The sequence below is a fragment of the Macrotis lagotis genome, chromosome 1, assembly GCF_037893015.1.
Source record: "Macrotis lagotis isolate mMagLag1 chromosome 1, bilby.v1.9.chrom.fasta, whole genome shotgun sequence".
Taxonomy (NCBI): domain Eukaryota; kingdom Metazoa; phylum Chordata; class Mammalia; order Peramelemorphia; family Peramelidae; genus Macrotis; species Macrotis lagotis.
In genome coordinates, this window is record NC_133658.1 from 726073970 (window position 1) to 726087170 (window position 13201).

Sequence of the window (13201 nt, forward strand, 5' to 3'; positions counted from 1 at the left end):
TGTATGGTCTTAGATCATTGTATTGCTGAGAATAGCTAAGTAAACATAGTTGATCATTCTTACAGTATTGCTGTTACTGTGAATAATAATCTCCTTCACTCTATCAATTTATGTAAATTTTCCCATATTTTCTGAAATCATCTTGCTCATCATTTCTTATAACATAATAATATTCCATTATAATAATATAATCACTCCCCAATTGAGGGGTGCCTCAAGTGCCAATTCTTAGCCACTATAAAAATAGTTAGAAATAGTTTTATACAAATAGGTTCTTTTAGTTTTTTAAAAATCTCTTTGTGGGGGTGGCTAGGTGGCGCAGTAGTTAAAGCACCGGCCCTGGAGCCAGGAGTACCTGGGTTCAAATCTGGTCTCAGACACTTAATAATTACCTAGCTGTGTGGCCTTGGGCAAGCCACTTAACCCCATTTGCCTTGCAAAAACCTAAAAAAAATAAAATAAAATAAAATCTCTTTGGGATATAGACCTAGAGTGGTATTACTAGATCAAAAGGTTAGCAGTTTTATAAGCCTTTGGGCATAGTTCCAAACTGCTTTCAAAATAGAAGGTTCAGAGGGCAGCTAGGTGGTACAGTGGATAGAGCACCAGCCCTGAAATCAGGAGTGCTTGAGTTCAAATAAAATTTTTTTTAAAAAGAATGATTCAGTTTACAATTCCACCAAGAGTGCATTAGTGTCCCAGTTTTCCCACATCTTCTCCAATATTTATCATTTTACTTTTTTTGTCATATTGACTCATAAGACAGGTGTAGGGTTGGACACGAGAGTTTTTAAAATTTGCCTTTCTCTAGTTAACAGTGAGAGAACATTTTTTCAACCTATGGTTTTGATTTTTTTTCATCTGAAAATTGCTATTCATATCTTTTGATCATCTATCAATCAAAATGATCAATCTGATCATTTCTAGAATCTTTCTAATGTTTCTGTTATAAATATTAGATTATGATACTATTATTTTAATTATTGTTTTACATTAAAAAATTAATATTATTAAAGAATAGTATGCTATAGATAGTAAGCTACCCTTGAAATAAGAAAGTTCTGGGTTCAAGTTCCACCTCAGGCACATACCAGCTGTGTGATTCTGGACAGGTCGTTTAACCCCGGTGTTCCAGGCAGCTCTTTAAGACTAGAAGTTGAGAGTAGGGGAGGTCAAGGGAGCCAAGACAGTGATATACAGGTAGCAACCCAGTTGAACTCTCCCAATATTATTCTCCTCCAAACAACTTTAAAATAATACCTCAGATCAAATTCCAGAATTGTAGAGTCAAAAAAAAAAAGTCAAGGAGAGACTTTTTTTTTTAATCCCCAAACAATTTAGAAGGTCTGCAGAAGAGGTCTGTGACAACAGTGTTGGGGCTAGTCTGGAATTCCTGATGCTCACAGGGGCAGCATTCACAGTGGGTCTTGGAGGCAATTGTGTTAGTGAACGTGACAGAAGCAGCACAGCAACTTTAGGAACTCTCAGTCCAGAGCAGTGAAGTGTCAGACAATTGATCAGAAAGAAATTACAGGGGATCTTTGCTGGCACTGGGTGAAATCAGCACTTATTGACAATTCTTTAACCCATATACAGTTCTGAAGAGAATACTTGTATTTATGACTGTAGGAAGGCAAGGCCTCTTTCTGGGAAAAGACTAGGGTACAGACCAGGAGAGTAGTGATCATGCCTCTCCTTGGATCACACCACCTTGAAAGCACTGAAAATTTGGAGACCTCCAGAATTAGCTCTGAACCAGCAGCACAAAAAAGCTTGAAGTTTGGAATAATGCCTCCTCTCAACATGAGCAGAGCCCAATTTCAACATAAAATTCAAAGTTAAGAAATAGGTGAGAAAAATAAGCCAGGAGCATAAAAAGAAGAAAAGGAAGGAAGGAAGGAAGGAAGGAAGGAAGGAAGGAAGGAAGGAAGGAAGGAAGGAAGGAAGGAAGGAAGGAAGGAAGGAAGGAAGAAAGGAAGGAAGGAAGGAAGGAAGGAAGGAAGGAAGGAAGGAAGGGAGGGAGGGAGGGAGGGAGGGAGGAGGGAAGGGAAAGAGGAGGGAAGGAAAGAATGGAGGAGGAAGGGAAGGAAGGAAGGAGGGGAGGGAAGGAAGGAGGGAAGGGAGGAAGGGGGAGGGAAGGAGGAAGGAAAGGAGGGAGAAAGGGAGGGAGGAAGGGAGGAAGAGAGGAAGGGAGGAAGGGAGGGAGTTAGGAAGGAAGGAAAGAAGGAAGGGAGGGAGGAAGGGAGGGGGAGGGAAGGAGGAAGGAAAGAAGGGAGGAAGGAAGGGAGGAAAGAAGGGAGGAAGGGAGGAAGAAGGGAATAACAATCATAAAAGCTACTATGATGGCAGCTAAGACCTAGACACAAACTCAAAAGAAGACAGTATGAAAACAGCTACAACTAAAGCCTCAAAGAAAAATGTTAATTGGACCCAAGCCCAACAAATATTCCTAAATGAGTTGCAGAAATAAGAGTGGTAGAGGAAAAATTGGGAAATGAAATGAGAGTGATGTAAAAAGAATTATGAAATGAGAATTTCCAACTTGGCAAAAGAGGCACAAAAAATACTGAAAAAAGCAACACCCTATATAATAGAACTGACCTAAATGGTAAAAAGGAAACAAAAATTCACTACAGAAAAGAACTCCTTGGACAGCTGGGTGGGACAGTGGATAGAGGACCAGCCCTGGAATCAAGAGGACCTGAGTTCAGATCCAAACTCAGACACTTAATAATTATCTAACTGTGTGATATTGGGAAAGTCACTTAACCCCATTGCCTTACAAAAAAACAAACAAACAAACAAAAAAAGCAGGCTTGTCCAGGAGATGGCAGAGTAGGTTAAAAAATTCCAAACTCGGAGCCAAGATGGCAACAGGAGAAGAGCCTCTCTTAGGTGTTCTCTCTCTATGATATTTCAAAACTTATAAAATAAGGACTCTAACTAAATTTTCAAGAGACAGAACCCATGGAGGAATCCAGTGAGGCAATTCTCCAGCCCAAGGTAACCTGGAAAATAGCAGAAAGGCTCCGCTCCACTGGGTTAGAGGGACTGCCCGCCAGAGTGAAGGAACTTCAGCCTCCTGGAGGCAGCCCCAGGTTGGCTGGGAGCCATAGCTCATAGCAGCTGGGGCAGTTTCCTGACCTACACCCCAGGGAGCACTGGGCACAACTTGGAAGATCAGTGTGGGGGCCTCTACCAGAGTAAGCACTGGAAGCCCAGCCCTTGGAGCACTCAGTGAACAAAATGGCTGAAGCAGCTCAGATCCAGGAAATGGAAGTAGGCAGAGCCAATAAGCAGGAGCCCCCAGGCAACTGAGCCTTGAGTGCTCAGCATACCTAAATTAGGGGAGTGGAGAGAGACTTCCCAGATCTGTGCTCTGTACCTGGAACAGGACACTGAGGTTCTGACCACATTCAGATCAGTCTAGCCCCCCCCCCCAATAGAACAGCAGGGCCCCCCACCTCAGCCCCATGGCAGAGGGGTGTGCTTGTGGTCATTCACAGACCAGGAGGGAAGGCAGAGCCCCACACAAGGAGATCCTTGTGGGGGGGGGGGGAATCCCAATAATACTCAAAAGCTCAGGAAGTACCCCCAAACCAGGCACAGGCTGGAGAAATGAGTAAACAGAGAAAAAAGAGGAACACCATTGAGAAATACATTGTCTATGATCCCAAGAAGGATCAAAATACTTAATCTGAAGATGAGGAAGTACAAGCTCCTGCATCTAAAGACTGCAAGAAAAATGGAAATTGGGTTCAAGCTATGATAGAGCTCAAAAAAAGATTTTGAAAATCAAGTGAGGGAGATAGAAGAAAAATTGGGAAAAGAAATGAGAGAGATGCAGGAAAAACATGAAAAAGAAGTCAGCAACTTAGTCAAGGAGATCCAAAAGAATGCTGAAGAAAATAACATGTTAAAAATCAGCATAGGTCAAATGGATAAAACGGTTCAAAAAGTTACTGAGGAGAAGAATGCTTTAAAAATCAGAATTGGCCAGATGGAAAAAGAGATAAGAAGGCTCTCTGAGGAAAACAAATCCTTAGAAGTAGACTGGAGGGGCGGCTAGGGGACACAGTGCATAGAACATTGGCCCTGGAGTCAGGAGTACCTGAGTTCAAATCAGGTCTCACACACATAATTACCTAGCTGTGTGGCCTTGAGCAAGTCACTTAACTCCATTTCCTCGCAAAAAAAAGAAGTAGAATAGAACTAAAGGAAGCTGCTGACTTTATGAGAAGTCAAGACACAATACTTCAAAACCAAAAGAATGAAAAATTAGAAGAAAATATGAAACATTTCATTGAAAAAACAACTGATCTAGAAAACAAATTTAGGAAAGATAATTTAAAAATTATTGGGATACCTGAAAGTCATGATCTGGAAAAGAACCTTGACATTATTTTTAAAGAATTCCTACAGGAAAATTGCCCAGCTATCCTAGAAGCAGAGGGCAAAAATAGAACTTGAGAGAATTCACCTATCTCCCCCAGAAAGAGATCCAAGAAAAAAAACAACCCCCAGTAATATTATAGCCAAATTCCATAACTCCCAAGTCAAAGAGAAAATATTACAAGCAGCCAGAAGGACACAATTCAAATATTGTGGAGCTGCAGTCAAGATCACACAGGACTTAGCAGCAACTACATTGGAAGCTCATAGGGCTTGGAATATAATATCCTGAAAGGCAAAAGAGCCTAGAATGCAACTAGGAATCAACTACCCAGCAAAACTGAGCATCCTCTTACGGGGAAAAAGAAGGACTTTCAATAAACCAGGGGAATTTTAAATGTTCCTGTTAAAATGGGCATAGCTGAACAGAAAGTTTGATCTTCAAATACAGGACTCAGGTGAAGCATAGAGAGTGGAGGAGAAGAGTAAAATATGAGAGACTTAATGATGATGAACTACATGTATTCCTGGATAGAAAAATGATACTGAATATACTCATAAGAAACTTCTCATTTAATAGAGCAGGTAGAAGGAGTTTTTATAGATGAACCACAGGAGAGAGTTGAATTTGAAGATATAATATAATATAAAAATGGAGTCAACGGCTAAAAGGGAAATGTAATGGGAGTAAGAGAAAGGAGAGGTGGAATAGGCTAAGATATTTAATATAAAAAGATTTTTTTTATTACAATGAGCTATTGCAATGATATGGAAGGGGGAAAGGCGAGGGGGAATGAGGAAACCTTCACTCTCATCAGAGGTGGCTTGGAGAGGAAATAGCATATATACTCAATGGGGTATAGACATCTAGAGTAAGAAGGAGAGAAGAGCAAACGCGGGAAGGGGGGTGTGTGAGTGATGGAGGAGAGGGTAGACCATGGGGGAGAGTGGTCAGATATAACACATTTTCTTTTTTACTTCTTGCAAGAGACTGGGATTGGATGACCTGTCTGGGGCCACAGGGCCGGGTGGTTGCTGGGCCTTAGGTGTGGTATGTGGGCTCAGGGCCTCTTGGTCCCAGGGCACTGAGCCATTCAGCTACCCTATAGCACATTTAAGAAGAGAGATAGAGTGAAAGGGGAAAGAAAATACAGCGTATGGTAGTGGGGAAGTATGAATGGAGGGAGTTGCAATCAACAATGGCAACAGTAGAAAAATATGAAAGTAGCTTTTGTGATGGACTTATCCTAAAGAATGTGATCCACCATGACAGAGCTGGTAGTGTTGGAACACAGACTGAAGCATATTTTATTTTTATAATAATAATTATTATTATTATTGTTATTATTATTATTATTTGGGGGGTTGCAGGGCAGATGGGTTTGGGTGGCTTGCCCAGGGCCACACAACTGGGTGATTGTTGGGTGTGTAAGGCCAAATTTGAACCCGAGTGCACCTGGCTCCAGGGCCAGTGCTCTGTCCACTGCACCACCTGGCTGCCCCTATTATTATTATTTTTTAATTTCAATTTTTTCCTCTTTCCTTTACTTTATTGCTCATGAGGGTCTATATTTTATGGGGGGAGGGGGGTAATATGTTTACTCTTAAACAAAAATATGTTAGTAATGTATAAAAAAAACATCATTTGTACAAAAATAAAATAAATATAATTAAGGGGGGAAAATAAGAAAATTCCAAGCTCTCCAGATTCCCTCCACAAACAAGATAAAAAATGGAGAACTGTAAAAACAAATAAGAGTTGGGGCAGAACAATGGTCTTTCTGGGACAACTGGAGAAGATTCTAAGAAAGATCCCAGAGGAGGGTCAGCCCTGGTGAAGTGTAAACACCTCCAGGATTTATTTTTTAGTTATATATATACTAAGTATAAAACTGAGTCAGTTTTATAAAAATGAGAACCATTCCCCAATTGATAGTCAAAGGATAAAAAATAGGCCATTTTCAGAAGGAATCAAGGCTATCCATAGTCATAAAATGCTTTAAATCATTATTGAGTAAAGAATTCATATTTTAATAACTCTGAGGTGCCAACTCACACCTATTAAAAATGCCAAATGCTGGAGGAGATGAAGAACAATAAATATACAAATAAATCTTGGTGGAATTATAAAGTGGTCTAATTATTTTGGAGAACAACTTTGAATTATTTTCAAAGGGCTGTCAAATTGTGTATACCACCACTAGAATTGTAGCCCAAAAGATCCAAAAGGAAAAAGGACCTATATGAACTATAATATTTATATCAGTTCTTTTAATGGTGGCAAAGAATTGGGAATTAAGGAAATGCTCAATGAATGGTTGAACAAGTGTCATATGATTATGATGGAGTACTATTGTGCTATAAGAAATGACAAGTTAGAGGGGGTGAAAAACATGGCAAAACCTATATGAACTGATACAAAATAAAGTGAGAGAAACTAGAAGACTATTGTTTACAGGGATAATAATGTTGTAATGATGATCAACTATGAAAGACAACTATTCAGATTAAAACAATGTTCACAGAAAATTCCAAAGGGTCCATGATAAAAAATGCTATCCATCTCCAGAGAGAGAAAATGAATGAACTCTGAGTACAAATTGAGGTAATTTTCTTACTTTTTTTTTTGCAATATAATTAATATGAAAATATGTTTTTCATGATTTCATATTTGATATCATCCTCATATAATCTAGCCTGTCTTCTACATGGGTAGGGCAGGGGAGAAATGAAAGAAATTTAGGAACTAAAATTTTTTTAAGTTCATTTTCTCACATAGGAATATGCTTAAACTTGAGGGGATAAGTAATTTCTGTATGCAAGCTATTTTCCATTGCCTTTCAGAAGGATTGGGGAAGGAGTTCAATGTTAAGGCCCAACCAGGGCCTCTATAAACAATTGGAGAAAAAAAAAAAGAGGAAAAAAACCAGGGGATTGAGAATGGTGTCCTAGCCCTCTCCATTAGCAGTTGCCATTTTATTCTGTTCCCCAACATCTCATTTTGCTAGCATAATGCCTAGTCCTTTCCTGCTAATCTTAACCTAATCCCAGGTCAATAAAACTCTACAGGATGTATTCCAGCTGTGTCAGTGACAGACTCAAATAGCAAACAATTGCTGATCCTCAAGCCCCCTGGAATCATTGGGTCTCAGGACACTTTTTGCTCTTAGGCCTATGAAAGGAATAGCATAGAATGAGGAACCAAAAATCTCTTGAAGATCAAAGAGAATCAAAGATATTTTTCAGTTCGCTTCATCAGAATAATTTGTTTCTAATTTAATTTCACTTTTAATAGATGCATTTTATTATAATATTATAATAATAATAACTTCCCAATAAGCAATCCTTCCCAGAATCAGCCAGTGAACAAGTCATTTATTAAATGTTTGGGAGACTGAGGCATTCTGAAATCTCCCAATTCTGGGAATTGCTATTCTTTTCTTCTTTTCTGGGAGAGAGACTATCACCAGAACTTGTGCCCAGAGACACTTGGCACAAGGTCAGGATACCACTGGTATGATGTTAAAACAGACCTGGGAGGAGCCACAATGATAGCACACAGAGACAGGGTGAGAAAAAGAAGATATGGAAAGGAAGGGGGAAAAGCAACACCAAGAGAAACCAAGAGAAGCCAAAGTCTCTTATAGTTTTAATTATTTATAATGTTTCAAAAACTTGCAGAGCTCAAGGTTTTCCCTTCCTTTGCTTTAGGTTAAAAATGAATCAAAAGACTGCTTTTTTGACTATTTGGGACAAAGCTAATCTGAGTGGACATATAGCCTCATTCATTTATTTCTTCTACCTCCCCAGAAAGATCTCTTCAGGATGTGGAGTTGGTGGGTGTTGTCCCTTTAAAAGAAGACCAAAATGAAATTACTATATTAGAGTCAAGTTACAATGTGTCCAGCTTTGGATAATCTAAACTCAGAATATTCTATCACAGGTCAGGCACAAATAGTTTATTATGAACATTTGGAATGCACAATTTATATTTCTTTTGAATCTGCTTTGCTTCCAAAGCACAGAACCTTCTTTGATGTGAGCACATCATGCTCACAGTGTCTCCAATATCTCACAACTGATTCTAAAGTTCTTCTGAGAGACCTTGAGAGTGCCCTTATTTCGGTTCTTCTACCAAGTGAGAGCCTGCCTTGTGTGAGTTCTCTATAAAATAGTCTTTCAGGCAAACATTCATTTGACGTTTGAGCAACACCTCCAGTCCATCCCTTCAGAGTTGTGCTCTCTAGTTTGAATGTTTGTCAGTTTAATTTGAGAAAGGATCTCAGTGTCTAGTACATTATCTTGCCAGATAATCTTCAGAATCTTCCTAAAACAATTCACGTGGAAGTGATTCAATTTCCTGTCATGGTGCTAGTAGGCTGTCCAGGTTTCACAATGAGGTCAGCACAATGGCTCTGTAGACCTTCAGTTTGGTAGGCAGTTTAATACTTCTCTCCAGACTTTCCTTTGGACCTTCCCAAACACTGAGCTACCTCTGGCAATTAGTGTATCAACCTCATCATCTATGTGTACATCCCTGGAAAGTAAACTGCCAAAATAAGTAAACTTAACTATAGTATTTAAAATACCTCTATTTACTGTAACTTGATGGTTCCATGTATAGATAGCATGGTACTGGACTGATGGTGCAGTTTTCTTGGTGTTGTTAAGCCAAAATTAGCATAAGCAGTAGATAATGGATCCATACTTTGTTGCATCTCTGCTTCAGAGGCTTGCACATTGATTGCTAACAAAAGCATTCAATGAAGAGGGTGGAGATAAAAGCTCTGACTAGGAAATCAGAATTTCCTAGTGGAATGGGAAAAGATATGATTGGTCCTGACTCAGAAATATTCACATTCCAAAGGTAAGGACTGGAGGTGTGAAAACATATTTCCTGAGTACCTTTTTTTATCTTCCACCTCAAAACCATATAGATGGAGAAAGGACCACATATAAGTACATTTTCTCCTCAAAATTGAATGTAAGCTACTTGAAAACAGAGAAAGTCTCATTTTTTTCTTCGTGTACCCAGTGCTTTAATGCAGTGCCTAGGACAGTAGAGGTTACATAACAAATTCAAACAAAAATACATAAAAAAATACAAAATGAATAAAAGCTACATTGTGATGGAGAACATTAACGACAAGGAAGAACAGAAAAATGCTTCATGGAAAAGGTTGTACTTGAGCAGAATCTTGAAGGAAACCAGGGATTCCAAAAGATAACAGGAGGGAGAGAATTCCAAGCAGGTGAAAGTAAAAGCAAACAAATGAAAACAGAAAATGGAGCATCCTTTGAGGAATACAAGATAGACAAGTATGACTGAAGGGAGTGGTGTATAAGACAGAAAACTGGGAAAAGCTTTAAATGACAAAGAAGAGTTTGTGTTTAATTCTAAAGGTAATAGGGAATCACTGTAATGTGTTGAGTAGTAGGGTTATCTGGTCAGACCTGCACTTTAGTAAGATTACCTTAGTGGCTATATAGAAGAGATTGGAGTACGGGAGGGGGGGACTCGAGGCAGAAAGAACAATTAGAAAGCTATCCAGATTCTACAGCCAAAAAGGTGATGAAAGTCTAAACTAGGGTAATGTCTATATAGGTGGAGTAAGGAAACTATGTGAGAATGTTCTGGAGACAGAAATGGCAAGATTTGGCAATTCATGGAATGTATGGGTTGAGTGAAAATGAATTGTCAAAGAAGACATGAAGTTTTTGAATCTAGACGAATAAAAGAATGGTGACTATCTGGGACAAAGCCAGTCTAAGTGGACATGTAGCCTCATTCATTTCTTCTGCCTTCCCAAAAAAGATCTCTTCAGAAGGTGTTGTTAGTAGGTGTTGTCCTTTGTTCTCAAAGAGAACCAAAATGAAATTACGATATTAGAGTCGTCACAATGTGTCCAGCTGTGGATGATCAGAGCTTAATGGTCTATCAGTCAATAAACATATTAAATATCTATTATTGCAAGGTACTGCACTAAGTGTAGGGACTAAAGAGAAAGGTAAAACAGTGTCTGACCTCAAGGAGTCACAATCTAATGTGGGAAACAACATGTAAATAACTACAAACTAGGTACATACAGAATAAGTTAGAAATAATCAAGAGGGATGGCACTAGAATTGAGGGGTTGGAAAAAGTTTCCTATAGGTGAGATTTTATGTAGAATTTAAAGGAAATCAAGTAAAGCCAAAAGGCAGAGGCAGAGCATCATATGTATAGGGGACGACCAGAGAAAATGCCTTGAATAGAGGTGTATCTTGTTCAAAGAATAGCAAGGAGACCTTGTCACTGAATTCAAGAGTAGGGGTGAAGAGAGGGTATAAGGAATATGAAAAATGGAAAAGATCAGGGGGATATAAAGGACTTTTAAAGCTGAACAGAGAATTTTATATTTGATCTTGGACATGAAAGGTCACCACTAGAGATTATGACAGGGGAGAAGGGAATTATCACATCTTTATTTTAGGAAGATTATTTTAAATGGAGGATATACTCTGAATAGGGAGAGTTGTGGCAGGCAGTGTAATTAGCAGGCTATTTGTAATAGTCTAGGTATAAGGAGATGAGGGTCTGCACTACCTTGGGGCAGAGGAAGGAAGAAGATTTATGTTTGAGATTTTAAGAAGGTAAAGGCAACAAGACTGACAACAGATAGGTATGGAAACGGGCTGGAGAGAAGTCTGCAATGAAACCTAACTTGAGAACCTGGGAGGAGAGATTGTTAGTTTTTATTACAAAGACTGGGGTCTGCCTGTATTTGGGTGCCTATGGGCAGGTATGTGAGTGTAAGACAAAAGACAGCCTCAACCTGATAAAAACTTGATAAAAACCTGAGATTAGATCAGATCTGCCCCATCTAGCTCCCAGTTAACCTAGGATCTATCCTTCTCCTTTGTACATGCTCAAAGGGATTACTGTTCCCTCCCCTGTGCTCCTTAGTATAATGAGCAGGGTGGGGAAAAACTTATTGGAGCTAATCTATCAATTGGATTGTGACCCTAGTCAATGATTGGCAAGAAGGGGAAGGAACAAGCCTTTCAAACTGCATATAAGACCCAGCTTCATCACGATTCAGGGCCCCTCTCCCCTTGAGAGAGGTAGAGCTTTTGTTAAGATATCTTAATAAAAGTCATTTTAATCATTCTGGACTAGGTATTTACAAGCCATTTATAACATTGGTAACTGAGAGAATGGGAGTGCCTTCAGCAGTAATAGGGAAGTTGAGAAGGAGAAAGGTTTAGGGAGAAAGATAATGAGCTCAGCTTAATGTGTTGAATTTTAGATATCTATAGGACATCCAATTTGAAATATCTACTAGTCAGTTGGAAATACAAGCCTGAAGATCTGCAGAGAGGTTGGAACTAGATAAGTAGATCTGAGAATCATCAGCAGAGACAACTATTGAATCTATGGGAGCTGATGGGATCATCAAGTGAAACAGTATAGAAAAAGAAGAGAGGAAAGGCCAGGAAAAAGTCCTGTGGTACACTCACTGTTAGTGTGCCAGCAAAAGAAACTAAGCAAGATAGGTAGGAGGAAAACCAGGAGAAAGTGATGATGTAGAAACCTAGAGAGAAAAGGGTATCAAGGAGAAAAGGATGATTGACAATGAATGGAGAGAAGTCAAGAAAGATGGAATAGAGAAATTTGGAAAAGGGGAGGTTTTGTGAGAAAAGATAAATTCTGTTTTGTACCTGTTGAGTTTGAGGTGCTTATGGATCTTCCCTATCCCACCAACACTCATACCTTGTCTAAAAAAATATTAAGAATCTAATTTTTGACAACCTTCCATGACTCTTAAATCAATTGCCTTTTTTTTTTTTAGGAAGAACAAGGCATTAATGAATCTGATGTGGTGTATCCTAATGTTTCTTGTTGGCAGCTGCCACCTGTCCAGCAATTCTGTCTCTCTGTCCCTGAGGTGTCAGCTTCCTGCCCCGATTCTGGTCCTTCTCCACCATCTTGAGGCTTTCTAAGGCTTGCAGGACCCTCCAGGTCATGCTCTTGGAGCCTCTGCTGAAGTGACTGGGCATGACCCCATTGCGCTGGTACCCCCATAGATCTTGGTCATGAATCCTACCCTGCTCTGCCTCAGAGGTAAAGATGGCAGGCAGTGGAGGTGGCCCAGGCCATAGAACTAGTTCTCATCATAGGGTGCCAGCTCCTTGTATTTCACCAGTTTGACCATATCCACCCATTCGGGGACTTTCAGCTTCCCTGACTTTTTCAGAAAGGTGGCCAGGACCCAGACAAACTCCTACTGGTTCATGTCCTTTACTGTGACTCCAGGCATCCTGCAGGATCTGCACTGCCAGCCAGAAGAAAGGCTCAACTTCCTTTTTTTTTTTTTAAAGAAATGTCTCTTTACCAATCTTTTCTCTCACTTCTGAATGTTTTTGAAATCAGTTCTTCTAAAGTCTGGGGTAAAGATCAAGCTATGTTCAGCCTTCACCTTGCTATCTATATTTAAAAACCATATTTCCCTTTTTGTAAGTTAGTTGTTCTATACCAAAAACAAAATAGAAGTTGGACTATATGAATCTACTATAGGGAACAAAGCTAGAAAAAGCAGGTCTTAAGAAACCCTTCTTTGGGGCAGCTAGATACAGAAATGGATAGAGCACCCTGCCCTTGAAAAGGAGGACCTGAATTCCAATCCAGCCTCAGATACTTTGGAGAAGTCAATTAATCCCATCACCTCACAAAAAAAAAAGATTTAGAAACCCTTCTTCATCATCAACCTAAGAAAAAGGTTCTCTCACAATGACTAAACTTGGAATTTAACATCCAAGCTATGAAATT

At 39.4% G+C, this 13201-nt stretch overlaps 1 pseudogene; it reads right to left on the reverse strand.

Annotated features, from left to right (window-relative positions):
* Nucleotides 1-12261: 12261 nt before the first annotated feature.
* On the reverse strand, nt 12262-12692 carry LOC141523712 (small ribosomal subunit protein eS19 pseudogene; annotated as a pseudogene).
* Nucleotides 12693-13201: the final 509 nt, after the last annotated feature.